The sequence below is a fragment of the Ambystoma mexicanum genome, chromosome 3q (assembly GCF_040938575.1).
Source record: "Ambystoma mexicanum isolate Mex_15411 chromosome 3q, UKY_AmexF1_1, whole genome shotgun sequence".
Lineage (NCBI taxonomy): Eukaryota > Metazoa > Chordata > Amphibia > Caudata > Ambystomatidae > Ambystoma > Ambystoma mexicanum.
Window position 1 is genome coordinate 65,428,830 of NC_090926.1, and position 14,366 is coordinate 65,443,195.

General features: G+C 47.0%; 1 protein-coding gene across 2 annotated transcripts in view; it reads right to left on the minus strand.

The window, feature by feature from the left end:
- Positions 1 to 14,366, minus strand: part of LOC138582125 (zinc finger protein 282-like) — a 240,604-nt gene that overhangs the window by 106,974 nt on the left and 119,264 nt on the right. The gene's annotated exons all lie outside the window — the stretch shown is intronic.

Below are 14,366 nucleotides of genomic sequence, written 5' to 3' on the forward strand. Positions count from 1 at the left end.
AGCACGCTGGGCATATTTCTTTTACCCGTTTCGAATTGAATTCACCTTCCTTCCTGGAAAACAAAATCTAAGGGCTGATGCCCTCTCTCGTAAAGACTCTCCCCTCTCTCAATTCAGCTCGGAACCCTTATTTCCGAAAGCCAAATTCATCGCAGTCATTACCGATTTTCTACAGGAATTAAAGACTGCATCCACAACTAATCAGGCATTCTGCAGGGAGATTGCTTCCACTCATCCTCTCGTCCAGAATAATTCTTACTACTTTTACAAATCCCAGGTCTTGGTGCCCACCTTGGAACTACAACAAGAAGTGTTACGGATGTGCCACGACTCTCGAGCCGCTGGTCATCGAGGTGTTCAAGGCACATTAGATTTGGTACAACAACACTTTTGGTGGCCCAAGGTTCGCAAAAATGTGCAGGATTATGTCATGACATGCAGCGTTTGCTCACAATCCAAGAATCCTAGGACTCCACCTCTGGGATTACTCACCCGGATGCCGATTCCAGATAAGCCTTGGCAGGTGATCTCTACTGACTTTATCGTAGATCTTCCCCCTTCACATAATAAGACTACTATGATGGTCACCATAGATTACTTGACTAAGCTAGCCCATTTCACTCCCTTGAACAAACTGCCAGGTGCTGAAGGAATGGCTAAGATCTTTATCTCCAAAATCTTTTCCAGACACGGTCTACCAGACACTGTGGTTTCAGATCGAGGCCCTCAATACACATCAAGATTCTGGGAAAGAGTATGCCGTGTCCTGGGGATCAGGAGGGCGCTCAGTTCTGGATATCATCCGCAGACTAACGGACAGACCGAGCGCCTTAATCAAACACTGGAAAGTTATCTTCTGTGTTTTATATCAGCTGCCCAGGACAATTGGGTGGAATTGCTACCATTCGCTGAATTTTCCTATAATAATGCTCGACATTCAGCACTTCACACTAGTCCTTTCCACTGTTCTTACGGATTTCACCCATCATTTGTACCTTCTGTTGTCAGTTCCCCTTCATGCTGCCCAGGAGTAGATGGCCTCATATCTGAGATCCAGGAAGGTCATAGACTCGCTAAGATATCCTTACAAACTGCTCAAGACAGAGCCAAGATGATGGCCGATAGACATCTCCGAGACGTCCCACAGTTGAAACCTGGAGATTCTGTTTGGTTGGCCTCTCGCTTTCTCCCCCGTCATCTGGTTCCCTCTAAGCTGTCCCCAAGGTACTTTGGCCCTTTCAAGATTCAGTCTTTAGTGGGTTCAGCTGCTGTCAAACTCGAGCTGCCTCCATCCTGGTCTAGGATACATCCTGTATTCCATCTGTCTCAAATCAAAATTGCAGTTCAAGACCGGTTTCATCGGTCAGATAATACTCCTTCACCCCCAATTTCGACAGATATTGGCCCAGAATATGAAGTCACCAGCATCTGTGATTCCCGGTATCACAAAGGGAGATTACAGTTTCTGGTGGATTGGAAGGGCTATTCTCTGGCCGAACGGACTTGGGAACCAGCTTCAGGGGTTCACGCAACCCCGACTGGTTCAACGATTTTTTAGATTACATCCTGGGAAGCCAGGGTCGCCTCCCAGGAGAAGGGGGTATACTGTTACACATTCCAAGAATTGGACCTTATGGTCCCGGAACCGGCTCTGTGGCTCCATTCGGAGCGGTAATTCCAAGATGGCAGATCGCATTACTACCAGTTTCAAATACAGAGTTCCAGTCTTTTCACGTTCGCCAGAAGCATGGCGTGAGGCTCACGGGACTCCTTATACTTCACGAAGTTGGTCAGTGCTTTGCGTTGCTACTGTTCTAGCTGATGCTCCGTGAGTTTGCTCCTAGATATTATTGTTCCATTCTCCCCTTAATTCTACCTACCCTCTCTCTAACTTATACTAACTCTGTGTATAACCTATTTCGCAGAATCTTTCCTCAGCTTCCGAAGTTTACCCAACCCATCGTCATGCTACCCATATCTGGTAACAAGACACAGTTTCTTGGTCATTGTGCTACTGATCCCCGGGTAATATTCAGTTTACATCAGATCATATTCAAAGCATCCCTCCGGGTCTCGTAGGCTCCCGCTCCTAGCGCTTCACTAACCTTTCTATCTTTGACAGGATTCTCGCTCCAACACCCTCAGTAGCTCCCGCCTCTTCGGCTTCCCTCCAGGTATTCGGGACGCGACAGGTTCAGAGGTTAGGGGAAGATCTGACTGTTCCTTACCTTCTTATCGTCAGATTCACTTCCTTCCTCCTTCTCACCTTTCTCTGTTGTCATCTTCTCCAGAAGAAGCCTTCCCGAGTTTGAACCTCCATTACATCGGTGAAGCTGTCTTCAAGCCGCATCCAAGTCACCAGGATACACTTCCAACCAGGGTTTTCTACCCCAGAGGGTTTCCCTGACGGACGCGTACTTCCTCTCGGGCTATTGTTTCCGAGCAGACAGTGGCGCGTTGGTCGGGGTGGTCCTTGCATTCAGCATTAGCTTTCAATGGAATATTGCAGTCTGCTAAGGTGAGATTACCATTTGTTTCAAACTGTTATTGTGATAACTTGGTCACACAGCAGTAGTGTTAACACACATAGTGATATAAAATATAGGTATGGTGTTCCACGTAGCGCATAGAAGTTAAGCAGCAAGGAGCTTCTTATGCCCATGCGAGTAAGAAGATTTGCAATGAAGAAACCACTGAAAAGAGCACACTGTAGTCTTAAATATACATGCACAGACATACACACATGGGAGTTTTGAGGGGCATATGTTTGGGACTGTTGGGGTACATGACAAATACACAAATATGGCTAGTGCAAGTTATTTTCATAATTTGTGAGGGCCCTTCAACCTATGTTGGCAAGGTAAACTCTGTGTGACTGGGAAAAAATGGTTTAGCAAGGTTGAAGGACGAGGAAGGGCAACAAGCAGCTGCAACAATATCAGATGGTCAGCCACATGCAGGCTCAGGGTTTTTATGGTTCAGTACTATTGTGGAAAGGAGATGCAATCGTTTTAAGTACATGGGAACCTGGTATTCACTTTCAAGAGAATTCCGGCCATCATTTTGTGACCCAGCAATAAACTAGGTGCAAGGGCAGAGTTGACAAATGCTTTTTGGGTTTCGGTCAGTTTCTCCAGAGGCCATGCATGTTAAATTGGTAGTCGTGCAGATTAGAGTGAAACAAGGACGCCAGCAAGTCTGGGCCGGTAAGATATTTATCTCCAGTTCATAGGGAACTTGTTATTTCTCCCCCTCTGCATGTCGTTGATGTGTACTTGCAAACCATGTGCATCATGTTGGGGGTTTGAGGCCTCAGGCCAGCTGGAACTTGTAATGAATAATGTTTGTGTATGAAAGTTTAAATATGGGACGATGTCATGACCTACCACGGAGGATCCCAAAAAGTGGTATTCTACGAATATGAGCTGATGATGGTAGTTAAATGCGTCAAATGAGAGCATGGGGATTAAAGGAGATTGGGTCTCTTTTGTATAGGTTTAACAAATTATGTGTGGGGGATGATTTGTAATAAAATATGTGGAAGTGTTTTTACTGTTACAAAATGTATAAAACGTATCAACCTATGTGGTTCGAGGCGTCTCGGATTAGTTTGACTCTACAGGATCATCTAGCTTCTGCCGGCCGTTTGTACAATAAACTTGCTTTACGGACAAAGTGCACTCTCTTTTTAAGTGATGGGCCTACTTTGGGTTAAGGTGATCAGAGGCCCATCTGCACAGTGGTAAGTCTGCCAACATTTTGGCTATATCTGGTTGTAACCGATGATCTATGTGTCCCAGATGCTGGCCATGAATTAACACTTTATTATTTATTTCCCTCACATTATCAGGAAACAATTCTTTGCGAGTGGATGATTGTGATCGAGGTAATGCAGATTTTGAGAAGAATTTTGACTGAGCTCTCTTACTTGCTGCTCACTGAGGCCTACGGGCAAGTTGTGCCTTATAAGAAATAATTAACATTAACAATGGCAGTAACTGAAGTAAAAAAAAGTAACTTTACTAAATTGCAGCCTTTCATTCAAGAATTTGTTCTAGTAGACAAAAGCCTCTATGAGGTATGTTGCACAAAAGGGCATGCGAGTATAATCTGGGTTTCGAGCGCGAACGAGAAGGACGCCGGAGGGCTAGAAGCCGAGGGATTGGGTCCTATATAAAAGAAACTCTAACATACCAACAAGGATTACAAATGCCACATCTTTATGAAGAAAAAAGAGCCCTGATTTGAGAAAGGCTTTCAATAGCCGAAACGCGTGTCATCATTAAGGGCAAAGCAATAAAACCCAAGTGCATGGAGTATAAAAAAACTGGCGCATCTCTTGATTTCTGAGTATTCATCAATACCTTATATTTCCACCTTACTCAGACAAGACGCGACAGACTAACAACAAATATATATAAAAAATTCCAAAAAAGTAATTGCGAATTACTAATAATGTCACCTGACAGAGTAGTCTCCCAAAAGAGTCTAATCACGTACTTACCATTACATGTACAACATTACAAGCGGTGTCAGCCCTCCAGGTCATTAAATGCTGTCCCCTTCTAGGACAAGATGCCATGATCTTGGCCATTGTGAGGGTCTAGAAGAAGGAAACTGACAAGGAGGGGTCATGGTGTGGGCTACAAAACCTTTATTGTAAAAAGAAACCTCTTTCCCTATGTCTTAAGGGCTTGTCCTGCCTCAACCAAGAAAACGTAGTGATCCGTCAGAATGTCCGTCAAAAGAAATGTTCTTCCCGTCCTCTGTCAGAAAACCATCTAATCTAACCGTAACACTAGATACATAAGCTTTTAACTAAAGTAAACGTTGTGTTTCCATTGCCAGGAGAATGACTCCCTCCTCTTTGTTAACACTTCATTCTTATAGCAATGTAGGTGTAATTCCTTCAATGTTCAACTACAAAGGACACGGGAATGACTCTCTTTTCCCAGTATTTCTGTAAAAGCTCCACACAGTGTTCTGTAAGCACTTGAGTAGACAACTCGAATTAGTCTCTTTAATTTCTTTCAGGAAGTATAGAAGCTTACAGCCTTATTTGGCTTACACTAAACATTATAGTGAGGGATACTATTCCCAAAGTTCTCTGTATTTCTCCCATATGTCTCCTTACTGGTTTCTCCAAAAGTAGTATCTCGATGAGGGCGATGTCTCCCGAAGTACTCTGGTTCTCCAGCTCTATTTGATGTACAGTATCACAAGAGAGAGCAGGCTCCCATTACACTCAGTCTTATTAGTGGTTTTAGGTAGAACACTGCGACGAGGGAGATGACTCCCGATGCACTCCATTCAGGCCACTTTCAGGACCGCACCCGGTCTTCCAGCCTTTCCCGTTACTAGCAGTATCCTTGGGACGCGGCTCTGGTTCTTCACTGGGCCGCAGGCACCTGCTTCCTGCATGGCAGACTGGTGGTCTCGGCATCATTTCTGGACCTGACGGTCCACCTCTCTGCGGTCACGCCACCACCAAGTGAGTCGGCTCCCTGTCAGGTCACATGACAATTTGACAGCGTCCTGTCGTTCTGGCGAGATGTATCTACTTCTGCTTCACCTTTGGTCTTCCCAGTTTGAACCTCCTAGGTTTGGTTCACATTCTATAGGCTTCCAAGGATTAGACTCTCTTGGTCTTTTCCTGCTTTCTGCTTTATATTGGTGACTCTGCCCTTGCCTAACTTCAACACCATTCACTAAAGTATCTTTTGTAGTCCTCATGCCTCCCGTGGACCACCTCCTTACAGTACTTGGCTGACTTTGCATGTGGCTGTTCCATATGCTACTTATGTTCTTCTTCGTCCCAGTATGTTTTACATTTGTCACAGTCATGGCTTTACAATAACACAGGGTCCCACTATCAATGGTGGGAGAAAAGGGTGACCATGCAGGTAGATGGTTTTGTGACAGGGTTTTAGGGAGGCGTTTCCCCAGGTGGATGTCCTTATCGCCAGGAGGGGAGTCCCTCCCTTTGAGGTCCTCCTGCATATTACCACCCCTAGGGCGACTATTGGGTAGCGGCTTCACCTCCCTAGCCTCATAGGAAATGGCTCTTTTCTGGGGACAAGTGACGAGACCTGGTGAATCACCACACCCTCCATGGCACAAAGACGAGCACTGCTACCGGGCACCACCAGTGAAGTGCCCTTAGGATTTCCGATATGAGTCCGGCATCAGATAGTATCACTGACTTAACCCCTAAGGTTTGTGTTTGTCCCCTCTTGATCTTGTTTTCTCTATTCCCTCTGCTCTAACACCCCTGGATTTTAGGTCTGAATCAAGCACGCCTATCAATGGGAAATAAGGTATGCTCTCCGATGGTACCAAGACTGGTCTCTTTTCACCAGATCTTTGATTTACCCCTTTCCTCCACCACGCTCCCATCCATATTACTCCTCTTGCTCTCTCCCCATCTCCTCCACTCCCCTCTGTACATCTTACTGCGTATGCTCCTCTGTCATGATTCTTTTTTTTTCCTTCTGCATGCTTCCTCCTTCCTGCATCTCCTTCATATTCCCTTCTTTTGTTGATAGCCACCTCAGTACTGCTCCTGATCTTTCACTCCAGACACTCCTTCCTTTCCCTCCCCCTTTCTCTGTGTCTGTCTTCCTTTATTCCTCCTCTCAGTTCATCTTTCATTAATTCCGTCTTTACACTTGTCCTCTTCTCCTCACCTTCCATTTGTCTCCAAACTACCACATTTCTCTTATGTCTCCACTCCCTTTTGTAGAGTGTCTCTTCCCTTGAGAGCAGAACAGAGGGGCTAACTGTGTTCACATAGGTGCTATCAAGAAAGGGACCATGGGATTGGTTACCTGCTTTAATGCCCGCCTACTCCCCAGGTGCAGTGACTTGTGCACTTGCCATCAATTGAAGGGCTGTGGTTGAGTCTACCTCTGTCGTAGTGCTTCCCAAAATATGTAATATTAATAGACGCAGACTGCAAAATGTTTGCCTCTATATTGTTAACCCACTTAAATGAGTGGATGCACACATCACGATGACTAAATACATTTCAGACGGGGTTTCCGACGGGTCATTCTACGAACCTGAATGGTTTGGTTACGAGGGAGCTACAGGAAACCGCTTGGGGAAAGTACGGTGGAGATATTTACGTGGCCTCAATTGACCTCTCGACAGCCTTCGACAGCGTCATCCGGAGCCACCTGTGGTCTAAGCTTACGAAGTGGGAGCTGTCGGTGGTCTATTGCGGCTAATTATGGCTCTTTATGACAATGCAGGGATCCGTGTTAGACTTAATCTTGAAGGGAACCTGTCCTGCAGGATTTCAACCTGGGTGGGTCTGAGACAGGGATGTGCTCTTGCCCCTTGTCTCTTCAACCTATATGTATCCGATATTTGGGACTATTTGGCTGAGGTGGGTTTGGTTACCCCGAAATTGGGTGAGTTGTGCATCCCTTGGTTGGCATACGCTGACTATTTTCTACTCCTCAACTGCACCAAAGTGGGCCTTCAGCGTTTAATTAACAAATTTGCAAACTATGCAGAAGAGAATTAACTGATTGTTAATCCCAGGAAATACGTGTATTGGTGCTGTCGAGGGGTCGGAAAAAGAAAAGGCAGACTTGGAGTATGCACAGGGTTTCCATTGATAACACATCTAGTGTGACTTATTTGGTGTTCCCTCTCTTGGCCCAGTCTTTGGAATCTGGACTTTGTACCTTCCTCAGACAGAAAGCCACAACTCTTTCCAATCAAATAACCAAACTGGAGCAATGATTCAGGCGTTTCTCCATTAAATCCCATTAAAAAAACTAATTTATGGGATGGAATTGCATTATTATGAGTTGGCGACATTTTGAGAAACGTTAGAGGTAGGATTGTGGAGACGGTCGGTTAAGCAACCTAACACTATTCCAGCAGCGGCTACCAGATATGAATTAGAAATAGCATCCTTGGAGGCCCGGGTGACATGGAGACTGTTATCCCTCTTCCGTAGTATGACTGCTCCGCTGCCGAATACGCTTTATGTAGAATTTGGTTCGACCTGTATGTAATGGTCTTAGTACTTGGCTTTACAAATGTTAGATTGTGTGATATTGTTTAAAATGTTGCAATAATGTTTTGGGGGATACATTGAGGTGTATTGACTCCATAGTATTTGGTTTTATAAGTGATATATTGTGTGAAACGGTCTATAATTGTGCAATAACACAATTTAAAATGAATTGAGATGTATGCAATAGTTTTAATATTTATGTTTTTTAGTGTTAGATCATGTGATATTTTGTAAAATTATGTAAGAATGCTTTTTATTTCATATTTCTCTTTATAGAATGTTGTAAAGGTTTCTTTTGTAAACCATACACAATAAAAATAATTAAACCAAATGTAATATTCATTATCTGTAGGGTACTGATGGTGTCATGTTTTTAGACAGAATTTATTGTAGTAAAAAGTTAATATCAGGGGATTCCAAGATGGCCGCCGGGGAGACGAGCTGCGTCTAAGCCGCGCTCGTCCCGGGCCGCCGAAAATAAGCACAGTTTAGCAGCAGAATAAGCGCCCAGCGAGCGGATCGCCCCCCTGCTACGCCTCCCGTAGGCTCTGGATTGCGGTACGACCTTTTGGGGCGCCGAGCACGCTGGGGAAGAGAGAACCGCAGCGTCCGCCCCTCCCCCATCGGGAGATTCCCGCCGCCGAGCCGGCAACTACTCCGGAGCGCAATAGGTGGGCGAGCCGGGCACGGAAACAGAGGGATAAGGAATCGGAGCGGCGGGGGCATACTCCCTCCTCTCCCCAGCGCTCCGCCGAAGCATCGCGACCCCGAAGGAATCGGATCACTAGCGGCTGCGACTGTGGGCGGTGGAGCGGTCATTCCGGCCCCTCCCCCACCTCCATCGAAGATGCCCGGTGCCCGAATATCGGGGCGCTGGGTCCCCAGCACCGCGCTTGGCGGCGGAAAGCACAAGAAGCCCAGGGATCGTGGTGCCGTGGGTGCAGACGTTTCCAATGAGGGAGGAGCGCAATCGGCGCTGAAGTACGGCGTGAGGCTACAGCAATGAGAGAGCTCCACGGATCACAGTGAGAACTCGGAGAGATTGGAGCCTGGCTGGTAACAGCCCCCCCGGAGGTGATCGAAGCGGAGCAGCTGAGGGGGAACTGGGCCCCAAGTCAAGTGATCTCCCCTGGCACTCCCACATACAGCAGCCTGAGCGATACATTTTCCACAGGGAAGGAATACAGAGTCGGCAATCGGTGGCGGGGCAAAGTGGTACGAGCCCACAGGCTGCAGTAAGGGCACCGAAGGGGACACACAACCAGAGGGCAGAGTGGACACCACAATAGGGAGATGGGGAAGTCTACTGGAACGACGCGACCTACGTGGGGAGCCCCCGCGGCCAAGATAGGAAACCCTGATGGGAAAGGAAAACCACTCAAATAGGAAAGGCCCCACCAAAGCAGACCCTAACTGGCACGGACTCTGCGGACAGGTGCGACCCGGGGTGATCCAAGAAGAGAATTCCAAGAGAACCCCAAGGGGTACGTCACTCACCTCATAGGGGAAAAACAGAAGCCCACGCGCACCCCCAGGAAAACAAACGTAACATGTCAAGAGCAAAAAGCAAAAATATCGCCTCCCAACAGACCCCGCAGTCCTCAAGGCAAGACGCAAACATCCTTCAATTGTGGTCAAGGCATGTCACAGACGAACCCCCATCATCCACCCTCTAGGGATGACATGCAATCATGGTTTCAGGAACTACAAGAAAAATTCATGTCCACTGTACAGGAACAGTTTACGACGATGAAAAATGACATGAAACAGGTGGTGCAGGACCTCAGGATCAATGTGGCTAAACTGGAGGAGAGAACAGACACACTGGAAAGAACGGTCCAGGGGATCGAGGAGGAAACACAACAGGCTAGCGAAACACAGGAACACTTGGTGAGACTCACCCATAATCTTGAGATTCAATGTGAGGATTTGGAGAACCGTTCCAGACGCTCTAACATTTGCATCAAAAATATGGCGGAAACTGTACTGGACAAAGACCTTATGACAGCGGTGAAGGAGGTGTTCAGTGATATACTTGATGCATCTGAGACAGATACCATCGGAGTGGACAGAGTCCACAGGGTCAGACCAAAAAGATCTGGAGCACCGGGGGAAAGACCACGGGACGTTCTGGTGGCGCTTTCCTCATACCCACAAAAAGAGCAGATACTGAGGAAGTCCAGAGAAATGGATCACATCAGAATGAACGGACAGGAAATCCAACTGTACCAAGACCTGGCCCTGGTCACGCTGCAAAAAAGAAGAGCGATGGCCCCATTAGTCAAGGCTCTGTTGGCAAAAGAAATCCGATACAAGTGGACCTTCCCCTTTGGGCTGACCTTCACATGGGAGGGGAAACAGAGAAGAGCGACCACATGGGAAGAGGGCCTCAACATTTTGGGCCTATAGGACTATGGGGAGGAAGCGGAACAAGCAAAACCCAGTGCGGAGCAGAGGAGAAAACCAAAAGGATGGGAAACGATCAAACAAAAAAGGCCATACACGGGAAGAGAAGCCTGTAGGAAACTACCATGATAGGAGGAAAAGGGAAAGAAAAGAATGCCCTGGCGGCACCCGCACAAGGCTCCAGTGAAGGGGATCGGTGAGAACAAGAACAGCTGCATGAGAGGCAGAGACGTCGGCCCGGGAATGACCCACCAGCTTGGAATCGGGTAAGGACAGACGGTAATGTGGGGTTTAGGATCCCCCCACAAAAATTCCCCCCGAGAGGATGGAGGGCAGGGAGCTGTGGGCGCAACGCCCCGGCATCAGTAGGAACCCTCGCCCTACTCGGGGGCAACTTGTTTGGTTTATGGTTATCGGTTGGGGGGGGGAGTTCAGGGGGTGGGGAAATGGGGATGGGGACGCTAAAACTAGAGCAACGGCAGAGGATGGGATTCCAAGTACATTGAACTGGTGCCTATCAAAATGGGGAGGATCCGCATTGTGACTTATAACATAAGGGGGATGAATCATCCCACAAAAAGGGTGAAATTGGAGAAGTTACTCAAAAGGGAAGGGGCAGACCTCCTGCTCCTCCAAGAAACACATATCAGAGCGAAGGACAAACAGAAGACCCGGATAAGGGGATTTAAAATATGGGCCCAGGCGAATGCAACAGAAAAAAGATTGGGGGTCCTGATAGCAGTGACGGTGGGAAGGGACGCCATATTGGAGGACGTCATCACAGATAAGGAGGGAAGGTATGCGTTCGCAAACGTGGTGTTGGAGGGGCATAGGATCACTCTCGTGTCAGTATACGCGCCCAATGTGGGACAGGATGGCTTTTTGAGAGACACCCTGGGAAAACTAGAATCCTTCGCAAGGGGGGGAGGTGATTTTGGGAGGAGATCTGAATCTGGCATGGAACACACAACTCGACAGAAGTACTGGGAGTGTACACGGCCACAGGGCACCGTCAAAACGCCTCAAGCAACAAATGGACCAGCTAGCCCTAAATGATGTGTGAAGGGAGCTCAAGGGGGAGCAAAGTGGGTTTACATACTTTTCACATATGCACAACTCCATGTCAAGTATTGACTACTTTTGGGCATCAGTGGGGCTCATGGGCAAGATCCAGGGGTTGGAAAAGGGGGTATTCGCACTCTCTGACCATGCACCCCTGTGGCTCGATCTGAAACTTCCGGGGAAATCTAATGGTCTATGGAGGTGGAGATTACCAGAGGACATAATCCAGGACCCAGTTACGAGGGAAACCGTAAGGGAAATGATAGAAGAATACTTCACGGAAAACGACACTGGGAAATATCTATGAGCACAGTCTGGGAGGCGTTTAAAGCGGTGATCCGTGGGAAGATTATGACACTGAAAATCACGAGGAAGAAACAGAGGTATATGTGGGAAAAGGAACTGGAAAGTTCAATAACAGAGCTGCAAGGGAAAATCCTGGGACAACCTACTAGAGCTCTAAAGAGGACGCTTAGACACACTCAAGGCCAACTAGAGTTGCTACGCACAAAGGGAGCGGAAAGGAGCCTGTTGTATCTAAGACAAAGGTACTTCATAAAAGCAAACAAAGCAGATAGGCTACTAGCGAGACAACTCCAAGAAAAACAGAAAGATATAACGATCAAAAGCATCATAGACACGAATGGGGAACATCTCACGCGCATGCAAGACATGGGGGAAGTGTTCAGGGAATACTACCAGAAACTGTACTCCACTGAACACCCGGAGGCAGACGCACAGGACACATATCTGAAATCCCTCACCCTCCCGCAAATCTCAGAAGCAGACAGGCAGGCCTTAGAGGACCCTATTACAGAAGAGGAAGTTAGAAAAGCAATAAAAGAACTCCCATTAAATAAAGCCCCAGGTCCGGACGGCTACACGGCCCCATTTCATAAAAGATATGGGGATCTGCTGATCCCGGTCCTAACCAGACTCCTAAACTCATTTAAAGAATGTGGAAATGTGACCCCCACAATGAATGAAGCGAAGGTCCTAGTATTTCACAAACCTGGGAAGGACCCTTCATACCCGGCTTCATATAGACCAATCTCCCTAATAAATATTGATGCCAAAATATACACAAAGATATCAGCAGCAAGACTTTCCCCTCTTCTCCCTAAGTTAATTCATCTTGACCAATCGGGCTTTATCCAGGAAGACAAACACACAACAACCTTAGAAGGATCATCCACTTGGTGGAAAAGATTGGCATAAAACAAACCCCGGCAATTCTACTCGCACTGGATGCAGAGAAAGCATTCGACCGGGTTGAATGGTCCATGCTATTTAAGACCCTGCAATTCATGGGATTTGGGGAGCACTTTATTGCAAGAATAAGAGCGAACTACAACTCCCCTACTTGCAGAGTGGCCATCAATGGGGAAGTTACTGAAAAGGTATGCATATCCCGAGGAACAAAAGAGGGATGCCCGCTCTCCCCATTATTATACGCTATCTTTCTAGAACCCCTACTAATGAAATTAAGAGAAGCCACATATATTAAAGGGATAGACATGGTAGGCATACAACACAAGGTAACCGCATACGCGGATGATATGTTGTTAGCGCTAGAGGAGCCGGGCCGAACGTTGGCGGCAGTGGTTGGGGAGCTGGAAGTCTTCGGGGCCATACCCTGTCTAAAAATTAATAGGAACAAATCGGAAATCCTAATACTGGCAGGAGACAGGGGGAAGATAGAAAGAGAAGCAAAAGCACTCAATCTCAAGATAGCAGCGGAGGGCATTAAATACCTGGGAATAACACTAACATACAGGGTGGAACAGCTATATAGTAAAAACTATCCGCAGCTCCTTACGAGGGTCCGCAGAGATTTAGAAAGATGGAATTCCCTGGTGATATCCTGGTGGGGCAGGATTCAAGCGGTAAAGATGACCATCCTCCCAAGGCTACTATATTATTTCCAAGCCCTCCCGGAGGGGGTACCCCGTTCATTTTTTAAAACACTGTCGAAGGTAATCTCAACCTTTGTGTGGAATGGGGAAACGCCAAGACTGGCCAGGGCTATCGTAACCACATTAACCAGGGAGGGTGGGATGGCGCTCCCTCACTTCCAGAAATACTACCAAGCGGCCCAGTTAAAAGTGCTTCGGGAGTGGCTGGGCGACGATCCACAACCGATCTGGGTTGCACAAGACAGAGCAGTGGCAAGAACCCCGCTAGTGGAACTACTCTGGAAACAGAAACAACATACACACCCCAACATAGGGATTAGCGAAATAATGAGAACAACGATGGCGGCGTGGGACATCCAAACACGAAAGGGTTTAATGACCACCACGCGAGGCCCTTTTACTCCCATTTGCAGGAATCCGCAGTTTTTCACCAGGGATGGAGCAGGGGTCATATGATAGCTGGGAGGAGGCAGGAATAAAGAAAATTGGGGAAATGTTCATCGATAAGGAACTTAGATCATATGAATCCTGCCTCCCATTTCCAACACGCTCCACTAGGGATAAATATAGATATGAACAACTCAAACACTGGTTAAAATCCCCTAATATCACGAATGCAGCAACGAGAACCCTCACTTCATTCGAGAAATATGTTACAACCAAATCAGGGGCAAAGAAATGGATATCGACTCTATATTCCTCTATAAATACACAGGATGAAGAAATTAAATGGTCATCCATGATTAAATGGAGCAGAACTCTGGGAGAGGAACTGACCAGAAAACAGTGGGAAGATCTATGGACTCTGATACCCAAAACGACCAGATCAGCACAAATAAGAGAAATGTGGATTAAAATTATGACACAGTGGCACTACACTCCTGAGAGACTCCACAATGTTCTCAAAAACGTCAAACCTATGCTGGAGGGAATGCGGAGAGGTGGGGACG